The 14320-nt window shown below is 43.6% G+C and overlaps 1 protein-coding gene across 1 annotated transcript in view; it reads left to right on the top strand.

The window, feature by feature from the left end:
- schip1 (schwannomin interacting protein 1) overlaps nucleotides 1–14320 on the top strand; it is a gene marked incomplete at its 5' end in the record, with an annotated part of 182476 nt that overhangs the window by 128997 nt on the left and 39159 nt on the right. The window lies entirely within an intron of this gene.

Genomic DNA, 14320 nt, shown 5'->3' with positions numbered 1-14320 from the left:
TGCTGACGTGAATACAGAATCAATGCAAATTAATTGTTAATTAAAATTAGTCATTATGCCCACAGCTTTAAGAAAGGCTGTGGCTTTTTCTAGTTTGTACTGTATAATGTTCTTCTCATCCTTGCTGATACCCTTTTACACTTAACAATTTTTCATTTTTTCCTTCTTTTAAACTTCTCCTGCTGAATTCCTTTGAATGTGCTTCTCTCCAGGCATTTCCTTCTCGCTGCAACTTTCTGTCGTTTCTTTCTTCAGTTTCTGTCTTTCTGACAAGGAGACAGGTGTTGTTCCACGCGCATTACAGCAGACACAAGCTTGCACACTCACACACACACAAACACGCTAGCAGTGGTGCAGCAGTATCATTCTTTGTTACTATGACAATGCTGTCGCTCCAATCTAGATGTTAGTTTAGATCGGTTGAGCAGTGATGGCAGACCATACTGCGTCCTCTTTACTGTTGCTTTGAGTGACTGTGTGTGTGTGTGTGTGTGTGTGTGTGTGTGTGTGTGTGTGTGTGTGTGTGTGTGTGTGTGTGTGTGTGTGTGTGTGTGTGTGTGTGTGGGAGGGGGGGGGCATAAATCAGTTTACACAGTCACATTGTGGGGACTCAGCCTCCTTTTAAGGACAAAATACAAGTCATAACAATGTAAATCATTACATTTTAGGTTGAAGACTTGTTTGAAGGCTGGGGTAAGATTAAGCAGGTTTAGGTTACATTTAGGTTAAGGGTTAGGATTATGCAAGTAGCGGTTATGGTTACAGAAGCATATCAGAAAATAAATTATTATTTTTTTAACAGAATTCAGATTTCCTGTAAGCTAAAACGTTGAGGATGGATTTGGACGCCGCTGCCTCAGCCTCGGCCTTGCTGCCTCAGCTTTTCGGGCTGACGCCGGACTACAGTAGAGTGTGGCAGCCCAATGCGCTTCTGTGCGCCGCTCACCCTGGACTAGATCCCGATATCGGGAATAGACTGCTGCACGCTGGGCTGCACAGCATGGAGAAGGACCCCACTGCGATGTACTGGGAGTTGTGTCACCTCTCTTTGGACTGACAGGCTTCTAGCGGCAATCCCCAGTAGGAAGTCTCTATTCAATATATCATGGCATATTGGAATCAGATGTTAAATTATATATATCGGCTATTGGAAGAAGATCTGGATGCTTCTTCATGAATAGGCACAAACTTCTCTTTCTGTGATGAATACTCAGAAACAGTTTTACAGCTATTTTGGCGGTGCTCTTACACCAAGAAATTCTGGCAAAATCTTTGCTGATTTGTTATTGATCAGCTCTTTTAAGACTGAACATTATTATGGGAAAATGTGGTGTTGTGTTTCTTCTAAAACCAAGAAAAGAAGACATCATTTTTTATAATAAATTTGATTGTGATTTTTGACAAATGATGATGTTAGCTGATAGCCAAACACACCGTCCAAAACAATAAAACCAAGCAAAATGTTTTCCCCCACTGTCTCTCACTTGTGGCCCCTATCGACCCGGGGCCGGTAAAGAGTAGTGAGTGAGGAGTCAGCAGTAAGCAGTAAATCAATGGCACCATCAAACAGGCAATAACAGGCGTTCAAAGAAAATGCAAGTCACTCAAACCTTGAGAGGTCCTTGGCCATGCAGCCATTAACAAGCACCTAAAATATTATGACGTTTGAGTGAACGTGCCTCACTGACGAGCTCATGGTCACCGCTCTGCACTGCGCTCTTATGGCAGTCGCACCTAAAAACAATGTGCCGGCCAATGGCGTCATCGTGGAAGCGTGGCGCCCACCCTCTGGTTCCCACTAAAGGTTAACGCTGTAGCTGTGTCATCACTGTTGCCATTGTTTGCACTGTTAACGCTATTAGCACTGTTTTCTGAAATGTGTGTGTGTGTAGGTGTCTCTGTGTGTTTGAGGAGAAGTGCACGTGTGTTTGCACACTTGACAGAACAAGAGCACGAAGCAATATCTGTGACAGCTGTTTGTGATCTCTTTTTTTACTTTCTTTTTTCAGTGCACTCATCTATTTTTGGGAATGGGAATTCAATGTGGGGGAAATAGTTTTGAAACCAGCGGGTCAACCCACTTCACATCTATATACTGTTATCGAAGATTTCATCCATATGGCCAACCCCCTTTTACTTTTCTGTAAACGCATGCATCGACACACACACATGGGTACTTCCTCTGTCGTCCATGGAAACACTACATACCTACAAATTTGTGTGCGTGTGCGTGTGCCATGTTAGAAGCTTCGTCGCAATGCTTCCGTCCCATTTCCTCTTCCTCTCAGCCTGTGCTCAATGCAGGTTGGGATTACTCACCTGACTTCCCATCCAGGAGGCTGGATGTAAACCAAACAGCTTAGTCACATAAGTGTGCTTCATTTAATTCCGTGTATACTATGCAGCAGGCCTCATCTTTTCCTAATTAGTGTGTGATCGACAGCTGTTGTTGTGATGCCGTGTCAGAGCAGGGGAACAGTGACATTTCAGCGGACAGGGATTACTCGGTTGACCTTATTGCTGTGATTAGAATTCTGCCCCAGCTCCCCGAGAGACGACCACACCTTGTTCACACTACGCCGGGATGCTGGAGGTCGTTCAAAACTCGTTCTTCTCCTCCACTCCTCTTTCTCTCTCTTTTCCTTTCCTCCGCTGCTCACTTCTATGTGTGTGTGTGTGTGTGTGTGTGTGTGTGTGTGTGTGTGTGTGTGTGTGTGTGTGTGTATGTGTGGAGAAGTGCATGTGTGTTTGCACACATGACAGAACAAGGGCATGAAGCAATATCTGTGACAGTTTGTGACCTTCTTTTACTTTATTTTTTCAGTGTCAGTGCACTCAGTTATTTTTTGTGTCTTTTTTAGTTAACTCTGATGTGTTCTCAAGTAATCTCCAAAACACATGCAGAGAGACACATACACAAGTATGCCATTTCCCTTCTACAACTGTAAGAGGAAAAAGAGAGAGTGAGGGTGTCCTCCATCAACTCTCCTCTTTTTCCAGCTTGCTCCCTCTTTCTAGTTATTACATACTATTTAGACTGCGATGTCTGGCTGAAGCAGGTCGAGCCTGAAAGACAAAGTAAAAAGGGAGCATTACAGCTGGGCAAAGATGATTGCATCGTGTTGTGTCGCATCATTTGGCCTGAAAAGCAATATATGAATATCTGTTCATTTTTCAGCAACTGAGACTTTGTTTCTGGAAAGACATATTGTTGTTTTGTTTTTCAAATGCTTTTTATGCTTACAGCACCAACCGAGTTCCAATCACCTTCATTGTATTGGGAAGCAGCAGAAATGTAAAAACGATATGCGAGGGTAGATACCACGTGGAAGAATATGTGTTTTTGTAATGTGGGGGAACTAAATCTAAATGTCCAGTGAGGCTGCACCTCCTGAACTGAGCTTAATAGTAATGGCTGTTTCTTACGGACGCAGTATGTGTCATTTACAACTCATTTACAAATCCTACAGTCATCTGAGGGGTTCCAAGAAAGGCACTGTGTGTGTTCTCTCTGCAGGTAAGATTTCAAAAAGTTCCATGCCAAAGTGCACTGCCATTACACACAGTGATCCATTGATGTTACCATGACTCAATCATGCACGAGCAACACCAGGCTGCTTCAAAATAACCACACGTGATATCATTCATTTCAGCTGTAATTCATGTCATTTCATTTTACTGCAGATTAAGTAACTGAAGACACTTATTGTGTGGATGGCTGTGTTGCGCCGATAAAATAATGACCAGACTTTGAATGATCAATTTGACTTTAAAAGCCAAATCTTCTGCCTCTAGCTGCACAGTTGTTTTGCCATGTGTGCACATCTGACTCTGCAGAAAACCAAACACTGAACTGTTCAAGAAGCTCATCTGCATTCTGCTTGCTTGGTAAGCCATGTTCCACATGTGCCATTTGCTAGTTTTCATCCAGATTTAGTGCAAATTTCAAAGGACTTTCCAAACAGATCTGATGTTTTCATCAGCTGCAATATTTCATCTTTCCAGTGGAGCTGAAGCTTCAGTTTAATTCACCTGCTTCATGTACTATGCACTCCAGAATTATTTATCTTGATTGGCCTGTTTCCGCTGCACGTTTGTCCAGTTTTGCTTTAAACAATATACCAACTTTTCCACCTCAGCAAAGTGTAAAAAACGTTTTCTCACCCTCAAATGTTGTCTGTTTTTATGGGCATTTTCAATTTGCCCATAAATAGAGGAGTGGGAATGCACTTCATGTGATAATTACAGCTGCTTTAAAACAGTTTAAATCATGCAATGTGGCTGTTTCAGAGGATAATCATTACCACATACTCAGATTTATAGTCCACTCTCCGAAAACCTCTTGCACTTATTGTGTTGAATGTAGATGAACAAACTTGGACACAATCTCTCAGCGCAGGCCACCAGAATGGAAAGCAAGACGTGTCCCTCCTTCTCATGCACAAATGTATCAGCCTCTCTGTGCATTTACGTACGTACGCACAGCGGCTTGTTTGTTTATGCTCACTCAATTAAATGTATTCTGATGGCATGTCCACTCATACCGAGCCGTGATTCTTGTCTGAGGGGCCACAGCGGTTGAACGGCAGGGTTGTCATCGTCAACGCAGAGCTACCAGGTGACTGGCACACATATCAGGAATATGGCCCAGAGTGGCACTGCAGGGGTATATAATGGAGCGCCGGCAGCAGGTGAGGGTGCAGGATTGTGGATTTAGTGGCAGCGTTTCGGTTCCGCTGGGAGACTGGTGGGAGACACGCAAACCTTTCACACCTTTTTGATGTCCGCTCTGCTTATCAGAGACTTTTTTCCAGCTAACAGGACACAGCTAGCCTTTCGCTACGCAGAGGAGAGGAGAGGAGGAACCCATTCGTTAGTACATTGGATTCCAGGCAGGGATAATGGTATAACGGTGACAGTAGTGAGAGTGGAGGACAGCTTTGGAGCGATGGCAGTGAAAATAGAGATGGAGTGGTGGAGGGTTGGATTGCAATGGGGGAGCATTTCGGGCCTTGAGAATTCCTCTGTAGCCTCCCGCCGCTGCCAGCTTAGTGATAACATGCATGAGTAGACCTTAGGTGAAAGAAGATGGGAAGATGTGGAGAGAGGGAGGATGGGAAAAGCAGGGCAAAATTGACAGATTGAAAGGAGCAAAGTGGTCTGAAAGCCTTCCACATCCTCCCTCCCCTCCGTTCCTCACAGGGGGGCCTGCTAAGGATGGTAGTGTCCATTAAAATTGCAGCATGTTTACATAAAACGAGCACAACCAGTGCTGTCTTTACCTCCTACCTTATCTCACCCTCCTACCTTATCTCACCCTCCTACCAACACAAATAGCAACAAACCATAATTCAGTTTATGTAAATTAACATACACTTTAAGCCACTTTAATCCCCCATTCCAAGTGACATTGTCTTGAAGTTTCTCTCATAAACTCCCAGTGAAATGCCTCGTCCGTAAATTACAACAATCAGGATACATTTAAGTGCTGCAAATGGGAAACTCTTTTACATCATTTGCAGTGCTGGCTAGCATTCTGTTAAATGAAGCACAGAGTTGCAAAGTCATGCACACAGATTGTGCATGCACACTTTTCACCTCTCATACTACATTGATGTGCTACCCTACTGTTTTAGCTTTTGAATGATTCAACACACTCTATTGCAAGGTCCGTTTGCTCTCTGATTCCTTTTGTCAGGGTGCTTTTCTCAATATTCGGCTGATGATCCCCCACCCTGTCTCTGCCAGGAAGCTGTGGGCTTGATGCCCTCATGCCTATTTACTCCCAGCACCCTCCAAGCCTGCATAGAGCATCAGAGATGGCATATAGAGCCTGGAGGAGAGAGATGAAGAGAGGCGGTGAATGTAGAATACAAAGGACAAGAAAGGGAGAAGAATAGGGCCAGTGACTGTGGAAAAAGACATGCAAGTGTTTCATTGACAAGCTCTGATGAAGGAGAAATGTGACAAATGAAAGGGAGCCCATGAGTAGTTCTGAGGGGGGGGGGGTGCTCATCACGATGGAGGTGGGTCCCCTCCAGGTTTACGCTGTGTCAAAATGGCCGAGGTAACATCCTCGCTCTTCAGTTCCTGCAGGCTTTTGGCACTGCCTCTGACAGAGCATGCATCTCTGCAGGAGTGGCTGCTTACCATTATGGCACTCTCCACAGTTCAGGCTGGATTGCCTTTTGTACATTGTTGCTTTTCAGTCGAGGAAATGTTCAAACCTCCAGAGTGAGGTTTTCTGCACGTGCCATTGGATGAATTAGTCCTATTTTACAAGAACAAATCCTGCACACCGCTCTGGCTCAGCATAATTTTTGTCACAAATGTTTTAATTCTGCTGGATTTCATTCAAAGCATTTCTCTGATCATCTGCCTTGCCAATCCACCTGCCCATTGGTTAACATAGCAGAGGTACAATGACGAGGCCAGTGCCAGTGGGTCACTGCAGAATGGTTTTATTAACAAATGCCGGATGTGATTACAGAAACCAAACCATTGTTTCATAGAAACTCTGGAAATCTATTCATTGATTCTCCCGTTATCCATGCTCTGTGGTCATGGATTAGCTCGAATTATCACTGTTGTGTTATATAATCCACTTCAAAAAGAAGGCTATTATGATTTAAACTGCTATAATCTGATCTCATTTCCTCCACTGTCTCCTCAATTACTTTATAATTTAGCTAATCTCTGAATGTGTCTTATATCTGCTTCGCAATGGGGAGTGTGAATATACTGCAGTACTGATGAGGAGTCAGTTAGGTTTTCATGACTGACAGAATTATTCGTTGTACTAAATGCCAACTTTACTTTATCGTATATAAGAGAGACAAGAAAAGGGGGAAACTGATAAACGCTGTGTGGTTGATATGCAATTGTGATAGGGCCCATTGACTTCTTTTTGAATATCTATGACCCCCTGCAGGAAAAAGATGTTAAAATCTAAAAGCCTGGTGAAAACCACTGTTGCAAAGATCATCATTTATCCAGTTACAGACACTGAGTAATAGACACTGACATGAAAAGCAACGTGGCAAATTAAATTTGACTTTGAAGTCAAGGATCTATTACTCTATCACAGACTCTTGAAGTCAAGCCACTCTATTGTTTACTATTGTTGTGATGGAGTATGATTATTCATTGCCGGATGCTGCGTGTTCTGCGCCGAAGCTGTCCCAGTTAAGAGCAAACTTACGGGTGAATTAAATGATTCTGATTATGGGGGAAGAAGAGAGGTTAAACAAGGGTAAGTGATGTGGTAAGATGAAGAGAGCTGATGTTACCTGCTCCTTAAAGTGAAATAACATAACATGAACTCACTTAACATGACTAAATGTAATGTGACTAAAACCTGAATACATGACCTAATAATGAAATGCCAGAGTCACGTCAGACAGATGGTCATCAGTAATGGTGGTTGTTTAACAATGAAAACTTTTAAAGAATTCCCATGATCCCACGCTACTTCACGGCATCATCAAATTCCGTCGTCTGGTATTGTTTTGATTGAGAGACATCTAGCGGCAGAAATGACATAGTATGCGTTTAACAACTCATCCAGGATTTTCAGGTTTAAATATTATATGAATATTTACACATATGATCCTGAAAGGCAGCAAAACCAGTAGTTACAGTGTGCATGACTGTATATTTAATTCTGCATTTAGGGAGAAAGAGAAAGGAGGACAGTGAATGAGTTTGTGCACATATTAGGCTCGGGCTAATTAGATTACCATGCTTTTTAGGAACTGAGAAAACAATTAGAAGGGATGGGGACAGTACTGATACTCACCAAGCAAATGTACGATGATATTAGAGAAGCTACAATACAATGAATGTAAATTGAAAAGATAGGAAAAAAATGTAACCTAAGTCTGGAAAATCACTGAAGAATAATTTCAGGAATTACATAACAATTTACTGTACCACAGTATATATTATGGACAGCCATGGCCACAAGTGACAGCATGTATCGTAGCAGCAGGCCAACCTTGGAAATTATGTTCATATTTGATGATTCTGCAAGGCACAACTTAACTCCAGCGACCAGTGCAGGAAGTAGCGTGGCCTTTATGTGGTGAGCCAGAAGCAAAGGGCGTAGAGGTCGGGGTGGTGGTTGTGCTTTTGGCACGTCCGACTTTCATGCCAGCGACAAAGATTTGCATTCCATCTTTTGTTTTAATTGCCGAACCAAATTGCAGTTGCCCTTGCAGGAAGTTGTTCAAAGATGCATGGGCATTGAATATAATCAAGGAATTTGCAGGATCATCCCGCATCGACGTTCTGTGTGGGGTTGCCATGTACTCAGCTGCTCTCCAATCTCATGACACACAGCAACAAGATTGCTGCTGGAGTCATTCACACAGTTATTCTGTTGCTGCTTGGTCCCTCTCTCTTGCCGTCTTTGCAATGATGAGTTATGAGGCGCCGTCGGAGTGTGATGCAGTAGTATCTCACACCTGGCAGTCCAGGAGGGATAAATAATTGATCTAGACAGTGTGCCACCACCTGCCAGGATCCCTCAGGGTTCGCATGCGCACACATGTATTACCAGAAAACAGAGGCGCACACACACACACACACACACACACACGTCTTTTTCTCCAATTACTGTAATGATCCATACACAAACAAAATGGAGTTGTCACTCAGTCACATCACAGCTGATCAGATGTCAGATTTTGCTTAACCTCAGCAACACTCTGACCTGCCAGACTACATGGCTGCCTCTGAGGTCAAACTGTGCAAGCTGTAGATCATCAGTGGCTGTGCTGGGCTGGTACTGAAGCCCGGAGACTACTTCCATGCCTTTTTTTTCCAAACAACTTAAGAGGTGGAATCTTTTCACACAGTCTCCTCTTTTCATAGCAACCATCAACCCCTTTTCTATCTTATTCAGGCTTTCCGGGTTTAATTTGCTCCTTAAATCAACTGGATGTTTCGTCATTTATGAGAGAAGGTGGCAAACAGCAGGTGCGAGGCCTCCTCAAAACACCAGAGAAGGGATCCAATTTGGTGTGGGCAGTAAATTGTGTGGACATCTGCGCACTGCACGGCGCGGAGCTGAACGCAGAGCAGGGTAGATACATATCTCTGCCGGGCTGTACTGCTGACAGAGCACAGAAACAGCCGTGGAGGGGTGCCAGGCAGAGAGAGAGAGAGAGAGAGAGAGAGAGAGAGAGAGAGAGAGACTTGGGATAGGGACCGGACACGCTCTCAGAGTCTCCATCTCTATCTCTGACTCTTTAACCAACGTGGATGTTTTCTGCCGTGTTGCAGACGTAATACGGTGTTGGGAAACTTCAGGAGTAGTTCAGAAGGGGAAACAAGTCTGACCTAAAATCCCGTCTTCATCGCAGACTGCTTCAAACTGCTGTGAGTAAAGCAGCAACTAGAGCCATGACTAGTGTGGCTCATACACAGCAGTAACATCACACGGTCCCGGGCCTGGACCTCCCCTAAGCCCCAAAGGACGCGTCTCCTGGCAGGGCTAATTGAACAGACCTACCCTTCTTTCCCTCTAATTGGCATTAGTGTGCCGTGAACCAAATGGGTCTGGACTACGTCTTGGCCCTGCACCCTTGCAGGCGATTAAGATCTCCTTTCACAGCAGGCACTCTGGTTATAACTTCTTGAAGAACTAGGCTGACTTTCTCCAGTTTAGCTGGTTCCAGTCTCCCTCAGGAGTTTTGGTCCCTAAAGCCTCAAGATCTTTGATTGGATTAAACATTTTTCTTATAGATTTCACAGCTGCTAACTGTTAACAAAAAAAGGCTTCTGCTTTTAAATTTTCTCCGCTGTATGTATTCATATGTGTTTACGCTGTATTGGTTTTGATTAATTATGCTTGTGATGATCGTAGCTGTAGACTCAGAAACTATCATTTTCATCAGCGCGAGCGCGGCCGTAATCACTCTGATTTCTGTGGTGATTCAGTCAACATCATCATTAGCAACATTTTCATCTTCCTCGACTTCTCCATCACTGTAGTTCTCTTCCTCCTCCCCCTCAGTAATACAATTGCCTCCTCCTTCATCATATTTATTGCTGTTTGTTTCCCACTCTCACTTTCTTTATGGTTATGGCCGTATGTACATATTCTGGTCTTTTCTGTAATTGCTAGTTTGGAATCAAGGCTTCTTGATGAATGCTTGGCTGTGTGAAATGCTGCCTTCCACATTTAGCCTCCATAAAAGGAGCAAGATTAAGTACATTTGGTAAGTCTGAGTCTGTCGTCATTGGGCAACAAGCTGCACACTTCAGACACTATACTGCAGACGTGCGTCCCATTTCAATGAAACGAATAGCTGTGATTGCTTGTATATGCATTGGACAAGATGTTGCTCTCACAATTCATTTCACACTTCGTCAGCAAGTGTTGGCTGATATACAGTATGGAAGGGACGATCGATATATTACAGCCAGGTATTACTGGTGCAATCCAACACAAGCGCTTGGGTTCAACAGATTGTGTAAAAACAATTACAAAAAACATAATACAAATGTGCATGGTGGTCGTTATGCATCGTAGCACATTAATGCATATCAGACCCCAAAATGATGTGCTGGTGTTTGCACACACACACACATGCATACAGTTGCCTTGGAAATGAAGATCACACAGAAATTCAAATACATACACTCCCTTTTGTTGCGCTCCTCTTCACTCAGTCACTGATTGGAATGAAGTAAATCATCATGTCGTTTTAGAAGGAGATTGATGGCCCCGTCGTAATGGTTTGGCGACCGTTTCTATTTAGAACGACAGGTCAGTCGGCCAGTTAAGGAGCCATCCTCTATTGTGGCCATCTGACATCTCTATTCATCATCAAACAGTCTGCCTCCTGCTGCTGCGGTCTCAAGGCACAGACTGCTTTGTGTGGCACTTTGTGTGCATGTTGCAGCAAATGGGGGGGAAAGGGTGTACGTCAGCGCAGGGTTGGCGAAATGTTACAATCCAGTTATACTGTGATTTATGTCCTTTTATTACAATATCTCTGGGCGTATATTAAGTCATTGTGGGTAATGCTGCTCACAATGACTGTTTTATGGCAATATTGAATTTTTGAATGTTGAAGTTCCTTTTATTCGTATTTGGTAATAAACCTTAAGTTCTGTTTGGTGTCTGTCCTGTCCCCAACAGCACAGAAAATACTTCTCACTGTTTTGTCACATCAATATTTTACACGTTTTATGAGAATTGTTGAGAATATAAATATATATATATATATATATATAGACAGTATAAAGAGAGAGAGGGGGACTGGCTTACAGAACAAGTTAAGCCCTGCAGTATAGAAGATGTATTTATGTGAGAGTACAACATTGTCAGGAAAACTTTGTCTGTTGTAGAAATCTTCTACAGACAAGATTGAGCAAGATAAAACTCAAAGAAACCCGCTGTGTTTCCCATTTTCCTTGACATGAAGGCATCACTTCTTTCTTCGAGCCGAGTACATACAGGACTCTTCCTGGCTTTAGGTAATAAATGATAAGGAGTATGTGCAGACGCAAGGGAGTCGTTTAAGTGGTACAAGAGTTTTTAGGGGATACCTTTAAAAGGTATGCGTGAAGTATAAAGACTTCTTTCATGACAGCCAGGATTGGGTATTTTTTATCGGAAGAAGACATGACATGCTTGAGAGACCTGGGTGTTGAGTCTACTGTCTGGCCTCTCGTGGCTCCGTGTCTCTCATAACCAGGCCAGATTTTCCCATCTGCAAGGTCTGGTCTTGTACCATAGTCATGTTTGGGACGTCTCGTTTTCTGTCGTCTGGTTCGGCCCCAGTCTTGTTTCAAGGTGAGCTCTTCCCCTCGGTCCCTGACAAGAGAGAGGAAGAGGGAGAAGTGAGAGGGAGAATCCTCCAAGGTCGCTTTCGGTGTCTCTCCGTCAGAGTTGGTGAGTTCCTGACAAGGCAGAGACAGTTTCAATTCCTCACAAACTGTCAAGAGCTCCCTCATTTTTTAAACACGTGTGAGACAGATATAAGCAGAGGAAGATGTTCTCTGACTTTTTGGTATTATCGTAGGGCCATTCTTTTCTCCAGCCTTATCTCTCTGTCAGTAATGGGCCTTCAGTGATTCCTGCCAGATAGCTGCTGTGGATGGACTGTTGGGCACACAGATGGAGCAAAGCTTTTGCAGATACTGTGGATCTTCACTTCGCTGTTTTTCCACATGTTTCTGCTCCTCTGTGATTGGTAAATCCCATTGAATGGCAGTTTGACAGACACCGCACCTCTGCCTCTCGATAGATTTGGGGGGGGGGGGGATGCCTGAAGTAATCCACGCTGAACTTTCTATGACCGCCTTCTCAATCGAAAGTAAAGTCATCTTCTTCCTCCACGTGCCAATAAGACGTGGGTTTAAGAGCTTCGATGTAACATTTCCTGGACATCTTCATGTGGCTCTCCTGACTTTGAGCTGGTTGCTGCTTTTATTATATTCTGGAACAATTCACTGCGGGGAAGGATGCCACGTCAAAAAATATTTTCAGTTTGCGTTGACACTAACGGGAAATGCAAACTTCAAAGAAAGCACACCGTGTGTGTGTATGCGTGTGTGTGTGTGTGTGTGTGTGTGTGTATGCGTGTGTGTGTGTGTGTGTGTGTGTGTGTGTGTGGTGTGTGTGTGTGCAAGAGTGCCATAAACAATATTGGCCTCCTGTTGACAAGTTAATGATCAGTTAATTGCCTGGTGAGCATATGAATTTAAAGTCCTCCCTTTCTCTCCAAGATGAAAGAAACAAAGTAGCTTATCCTCCTGAAAGGCATTCAGTAGGCTACAAGTCTTCACTTTTCTTCATATGACCGGTTAATGTTTGGGGAATTGGGGAGAAAAAGCAGAGGGGAGGAGTGGTAGGGCTGATAAGAGAGTTGAAAGCAGTGGCGACGGGAGCTGAGAGTAGCAGCAATAGGCTGGACTCCTGCTGTCTTCTCTTTGGGGAGATCCCCACTAGTGCTCTGCCTACTGTAGTGTAGGGAGAGGCTCAGCCAGGGGTCTTTGAAGTACGGCTCTGTTATTACATGGACTGGTTTGTCCTTTGTGCTGCTTTTATACAATCAACGCACAATATCTGAAGACGGCTCCCATCCCTCAAACGACTACAAAACTAGGCCGGCCGCGCAGAGCGGAGAACGATTCCCAAACACGTCACTTGAAGCACAACGCTGCACTTTTGTATTTCCAAATGTTTGGCTTACCACTCGAGAGACGCAGATCCACTTTTTAATCATCGTGCTTGTTATAGAAATGCTTTGGAGTATGTTTTACTCCTACTGTGGATGAGATTCGTTTGTCACGGACATTTCACTTGATCTCCATTTTGAAATATGTAAATTACCAGCTGTTGTAAGAGGAAACAGAATGCAACATGAAGATATCATGCCATGTTGGTGTTAACCCCTCTTCAGTTCTGACACTGCAGCTGCCATCTGTGAGTGTGTGTGTGAGTGTGGTTGTGTGTGTGTGTGTGTGTGTGTGTGTGTGTGTGTGTGTGTGTGTGTGTGTGCGCGTGTGTGTGTGTGTGTGTGTGTGTGTGTGTGTGTGTGTGTGTGTGTGTGTGTGTGTGTGTGTGTGTGTGTGTGTGTGCGTGTGTGTGTTAACTCATATGTCTACTACAGTTTCTTTTTTTCGCGCGAGAGCAATGCAAACATGCATTAACATTTACAATATGATTCACTGAAGGCGGCGCTGCTCTGCAGGTGACGGATACCTGAGGTTTGACGTGCTGCTGTTTGTTTGTTGTTTGTTTGGCTTTTTGTGAATGATCGGTTTGCCCTACGTTCAATTCGTATGATCAAGACGAAGGACGATATGATGGCGTGTGTTTTGGGATTTTTTTCTATTTATTGTTGGCTGGTGGCAGTCTGTGCATGTACTGTAGTGTGTGTGTGGGGGGGGGGGGGGCTGGCGACAGTCTGTGTATGTAATGTATGTATGCAATATGTTATTTGTATTGTTTTAACAGCAGACACTATGTTTCCAAGACAAATTTCCTTCGGGACAAAAAGTCGATCTTATCTTACAATATATTGGCAACAAATCTGCTACTTAATGAATTCTCTGCAGACTGACTAATCCGTTCTTTATGAAGTTAATAATGTTCTCTCTTTTTTGTTGCCAACATGTCGAGATGGGTTTATAATGGTCGTTTTCCAAAGCTGCAGTTTGTGGTGGTTGTAGCTACTGGGCTGAATTAGTGAGGTTTGTTATTCTGCCAAACTCAATTACAAAGCTCTAGAAAGTATCGGATAGATATAGGCAGAATGCCAGTGGTGTTGAAGTTAACCTTTAATGGTGTATAGATTGTGAG

Source organism: Melanostigma gelatinosum (genome assembly GCF_949748355.1).
Source record: "Melanostigma gelatinosum genome assembly, chromosome: 7".
Classification (NCBI taxonomy): Eukaryota; Metazoa; Chordata; class Actinopteri; order Perciformes; family Zoarcidae; genus Melanostigma; species Melanostigma gelatinosum.
This window is presented reverse-complemented; position numbering and strand designations above follow the sequence as displayed.